The sequence below is a fragment of the Arachis stenosperma genome, chromosome 9, assembly GCF_014773155.1.
Source record: "Arachis stenosperma cultivar V10309 chromosome 9, arast.V10309.gnm1.PFL2, whole genome shotgun sequence".
Classification (NCBI taxonomy): Eukaryota; Viridiplantae; Streptophyta; class Magnoliopsida; order Fabales; family Fabaceae; genus Arachis; species Arachis stenosperma.
Genome location: NC_080385.1, coordinates 121,999,582 through 122,005,364, shown reverse-complemented (window position 1 = coordinate 122,005,364; position 5,783 = coordinate 121,999,582). Strand labels below are relative to the sequence as shown.

Here is a 5,783-nt window from a genome sequence, read left to right as displayed (position 1 = left end):
CTGTAGGTTGGTTATTCAACCACCTCTTAGCTTGCTCTTTTACAGCAAATGGAAACAGTAATAGTCTGTAGACATCCTGATCAACCTCTTTATCATGTACTGTGTCAGCAATTTGCAAGAACTGTGCCAGAAACTCAGTAGGTTCTTCTTGTGGAAGATCGAAATACTGGCAGTTTTGCTGCACTATGATAATGAGTTGAGGATTTAGTTCAAAGCTGCTTGCTTTGATGGGAGGTGTACAGATGCTACTCCCATATGCAGCTGTAATGGGGTTAGCGTATGACCCCAGAGTCCTTCTGGACTGTTCAATTCCACTTAGGTCCATGATGGATAAAGGGAAATGATATGGATTGCAAGTAGATAAATATTTTTTTTTGACCGAAAATAATAAAATAAAATAAATGGAAAATAAAATCAAATTTCGAAAACTAAAAGAAAATAAGATCAAAGCAAATTGAAAACTGAATCAATTAGTCAATTAAAAAGATTTTGAAAAAGATTTGATCTTTGAAATGAGGAGAGAGAAAAACAGCAAAATGATACCAAACTTAAAATTTTTAGAAAATCAAACACTAATTTTCAAAAATTTTTAAGGGAAAAACAAAGAGGACACCAAACTTAGAATTTTTAAGGATTAAAAAGGGACTAGGGACATGCAAATTCGAAAATTAAAAGAAAAGCAAAAGCATGCAATTGACACCAAACTTAAAATATGAAACTAGACTCAACTAAAAGACTCTAAACCAACAAAAATAAAACAGTCCTAATCTAAGCAACAAGATAAGCCGTCAGTTGTTCAAACTCGAACAATCCCCGGCAACAGCGCCAAAAACTTGGTGCACGAAATTGCAATCACACTTTTGCAACCCCGCACAACTAACCAGCAAGTGCACTGGGTCGTCCAAGTAATACCTTACGTGAGTAAGGGTCGATCCCACGGAGATTGTCGGCTTGAAGCAAGCTATGGTTATCTTGTAAATCTTAGTCAGGATATCAATAATTATCAGGGTTGATTGTGAAAAGTAAAAGAACATGAAATAAGTACTTGTTTTGCAGTAATGGGGAACAGGTTGAGGTTTTGGAGATGCTCTGTCTTCTGAACCTCTGCTTTCCTATTGTCTTCTTCTTCAAACACGCAAGGCTCCTTCCATGGCAAGCTGTATGCAAGGGTTTCACCGTTGTCAGTGGCTACCTCCCATCCTCTCAGTGGAAATGTTCAACGCACCCTGTCACGGCACGGCTATCCATCTATCGGTTCTCAATCAGGCCGGAATAGAATCCAATGATTCTTTTGCATCTGTCACTAACGCCCCGCCCTCAGGAGTTTGAAGCTCGTCACAGTCATTCAATCATTGAATCCTACTCAGAATACCACAGACAAGGTTTAGACCTTCCGGATTCTCTTGAATGCCGCCATCAGTTCTAGCTTATACCACGAAGATTCTGATTAAGGAATCCAAGAGATATCTACTCAATCTAAAGTAGAACGGAGGTGGTTGTCAGGCACGCGTTCATAGTTGAGAATATGATGAGTGTCACGGGTCATCACATTCATCCGGGTTAAGAACAAGTGATATCTTAGAACAGAAGCAAGCATGATTGAATAAGAAACAGTAGTAATTGCATTAATCCATCAAGACACAGCAGAGCTCCTCACCCCAACCATGGTGTTTAGAGACTCATGCCGTGGAAGGTACACAAAGAAACGTGTAAAGTGTCATGAGGTACAGATACAATGTCAAAAGATCCTATTAATAGTGAACTAGTAACCTAGGGTTTACAGAATTGAGTAAATGACAGAAAAATCCACTTCTGGGCCCACTTGGTGTGTGCTTGGGCTGAGCATTAAAGCATTTTCGTGTAGAGGCTCTTTCTGGAGTTAAACGCCAGCTTTTATGCCAGTTTGGGCGTTTAACTCCAATTTCTATGCCAGTTCCAGCGTTAAACGCTGGGAATTCTGAAGCTGATTTGCAACGCCGGTTTGGGCCATCAAATCTCGGGCAAAGTATGAACTATTATACATTGTTGGAAAGCCCAGGATGTCTACTTTCCAAAGCCGTTGAGAGCGCGCCAATTGGGCTTCTGTAGCTCCAGAAAATCCACTTCGAGTGCAGGGAGGTCAGAATCCAATAGCATCTGCAGTCCTTTTAGCCTCTGAATCAGATTTTTGCTCAGATCCCTCAATTTTAGCCAGAAAATACCTAAAATCACAGAAAAACACACAAGCTCATAGTAAAGTCTAGAAAAGTGAATTTTAATTAAAAACTAATAAAAATATACTAAAAACTAACTAAATCATACTAAAAACATATTAAAAATAATGCCAAAAAGCGTATAAATTATCCGCTCATCAACCTCCTCCTTCTATTCTTCTTTTCCTCTGACATCTCAAGGAATCTCTATACGGTGACATAGAGGATTCCATATTTTCTTATTGTTGAGGCTGACCCTGAACCTGAAAGGACCTTGAAGCGAAATCTAAGAGAAGCTAAAGCACTACTCTCTGTAGAGGACCTAACAGAAATCTTCAAACAAGAAGAAGACATGGCAGCGGAAAACAACAACAATGCCAACAATGCAAGGAAGGTGCTGGGTGACTTTACTGCACCTACTCCCGACTTCTATGGGAGAAGCATCTCTATCCCTGCCATTGGAGCAAACAACTTTGAGCTTAAGCCTCAATTAGTTTCTCTAATGCAACCGAATTGCAAGTTCCATGGACTTCCAATGGAAGATCCTCATCAGTTTTTAGCTGAATTCTTGCAAATCTGTGACATTGTCAAGACCAATGGGGTTGACCTTGAGGTCTACAGACTTATGCTATTCCCTTTTGCTGTAAGAGACAGAGCTAGGATATGGTTGGACTCACAACCTAAAGAAAGCCTGAACTCTTGGGAAAAGCTAGTCAATGCCTTCTTGGCAAAGTTCTTTCCACCTCAAAAATTGAGTAAGCTTAGAGTGGAAGTCCAAACCTTTAGACAGAAGGAAGGTGAATCCCTCTATGAAGCTTGGGAAAGATACAAACAATTGATCAGAAAGTGTCCTTCTGACATGCTTTCTAAATGGAGCATCATAGGTATCTTCTATGATGGTCTGTCTGAACTGTCCAAGATGTCATTGGACAACTCTGCTGGAGGATCTCTTCATCTGAAGAAGACGCCTGCAGAAGCTCAAGAACTCATTGAAATGGTTGCAAATAACCAATTCATGTACACTTCTGAAAGGAATCCTGTGAACAATGGGACGAATCAGAAGAAAGGAGTTCTTGAGATTGATACTCTAAATGCCATATTGGCTCAGAATAAAATATTGACTCAGCAAGTCAATATGATTTCTCAAAGTCTATCTGGAATGCAAGCTGCACCAGGCAGTACTAAGGACGCTTCATCTGAAGAAGAAGCTTATGATCTTGAGAACCCATCAATGGAAGAGGTGAATTACATGGGAGAACCCTATGGAAACACCTATAATCCTTCATGGAGAAATTATACAAATCTCTCATGGAAGGATCAACAAAGACCTCAACAAGGTTTCAACAATAATAATGGTGGAAGAAACAGGTTAAGCAATGGCAAGCCTTTTCCATCATCTTCTCAGCAATAGACAGAGAATTCTAAGCAGAGCCACCCTGACTTAGCAACCATGGTCTCTGATCTAATCAAAACCACTCAAAGTTTCATGACTAAAACAAGGTCCTCCATTAGAAACTTGGAGGCACAAGTGGGTCAGCTGAGTAAGAAAGTTACTGAACTCCCTCCTAGTACTCTTCCAAGCAATACAGAAGAGAATCCAAAAAGAGAGTGTAAGGCCATCAACATGGCCGAATTTGGAGAGGAGGAAGAGGCAGTGATCGCCACTGAGGAAGACCTCAATGGACGTCCACTGGCCTCCAATAAGTTCCCTAATGAGGAACCATAGGAATCTGAGGCTCACACTGAGACCATAGAGATTTCATTGGATTTACTTCTGCCATTCATGAGCTCTGATGAGTATTCTTCCTCTGAAGAGGATGAAGATGTCACTGAAGAGCAAGTTGCTAAGTACCTTAGAGCAATCATGAAGCTAAATGACAAGTTATTTGGTAATGAGACATGGGAGGACGAACCCCCTTTGCTCACCAAAGAACTGGATGACTTGACTAGGCAGAGATTACCTCAAAAGAGACAGGACCTTGGGAAGTTCTCAATACCTTGTACATTAGGCACCATGACCTTCGAGAAGGCTCTGTGTGACCTAGGGTCAAGCATAAACCTTATGCCTCTCTCTGTAATGGAGAAGCTAGGGATCTTTGAGGTACAAGCTGCAAGAATCTCACTAGAGATGACAGACAATTCAAGAAAACAAGCTTATGGACTTGTAGAGGATGTTTTGGTAAAGATTGAAGACCATTACATCCCTGCTGATTTCATAGTCCTGGAGACTGGGAAGTGCATGGATGAATCCATCATCCTTGGCAGACCCTTCCTAGCCACAGCAAAGGCTATGATTGATGTTAACAGAGGAGAATTGATCATTCAAGTGAATGAAGAATCCTTTGTCTTTAAGGCTCAAGGATAGCCCTCTGTAACCATGGAGAGGAAGCATGAAGAGCTTCTCTCAAAACAGAGTCAAACAGAGCCCCCACAGTCAAACTCTAAGTTTGGTGTTAGGAGGCCACAACCAAATTCTAAGTTTGGTGTTGAACCCCCACATTCAAACTCTAAGTTTGGTGTTGGGAGGTTCCAACATTACTCTGAACATTTGTGAGGCTCCATGAGGGCCCACTGTCAAGCTACTGACATTAAAGAAGCGCTTGTTGGGAGGCAACCCAATGTTATATTTATCTATTTTCCATTGTTATTTTATGTTTTCTATAGGTTGATGATCATGTGAAGTCACAAAAACAATTGAAAAAGCAAAAACAAAATGAAAAATAGAAAGAAAAATAGCACACCCTGGAGAAAAAACTTGCTGGCGTTTAAACGCCAGTAAGGGCAGCAAATGGGTGTTTAACGCCCAGTCTGGCACCATTCTGGGCGTTTAACGCCAGAAAGCGGCACCAGACTAGCGTTTAACGCCAGAAAGGGGCACCAGACTGGCGTTTAACGCCAGAAAAGGGCAGCAGCCCGGCGTTTAACGCCAGGATTGGAAGAAAGGGCGTTTTACATGCCACTTGGTGCAGGGATGAGCTATCCTTGACACCTCAGGATCTGTGGACCCCACGGGATCCCCACCTACCCCACCACTCTCTCTCTTCTTCACCCATTCACCAATCACCTCAATACCTCTTCCCAAAAAAAAAACCCCTCACCTATCAAATCCCACCATTCTCTTCACCACTCACATCCATCCTTCATAAAACCCCACCTACCCCACCATCCAAATTCAAACCACTTTCCCTCCCAAACCCACCTATAATGGCCGAACCCTACCCCTCTCTCCATCCCTATATAAACCCTTCTTCACTCCTTCATTTTCACACAACCTAAACACTACTTCTCCCCCTCATCCGAACCATAAAAGCCCCCTCCATCTCCTCTATTTCTTCTTCTTCTACTCCTTTCTTTCTTTTTTTTCTTGAGGACGAGCAAACCTTCTAAGTTTGGCGTGGTAAAAGTGTTACTTTTTGTTTTTCCATAACCATTTATGGCACCTAAGGCCGGAGAAACCTCTAGAAAGAGGAAAGGGAAGGCAAAAGCTTCCACCTCCGAGTCATGGGAGATGGAGAGATTCATCTCAAGGGTGCATCAAGACCACTTCTATGAAGTTGTGGCCATGAAGAAGGTGATCCCCGAGGTCCCTTT

The 5,783-nt window shown here is 41.8% G+C and overlaps 1 non-coding gene across 1 annotated transcript; it reads right to left on the bottom strand.

The window, feature by feature from the left end:
- Positions 1-2,949: 2,949 nt before the first annotated feature.
- LOC130952155 (small nucleolar RNA R71) lies at positions 2,950-3,057 on the bottom strand. Its single transcript, XR_009074336.1, has one exon. It is a non-coding gene; the product is annotated as a small nucleolar RNA R71 (small nucleolar RNA).
- Positions 3,058-5,783: the final 2,726 nt, after the last annotated feature.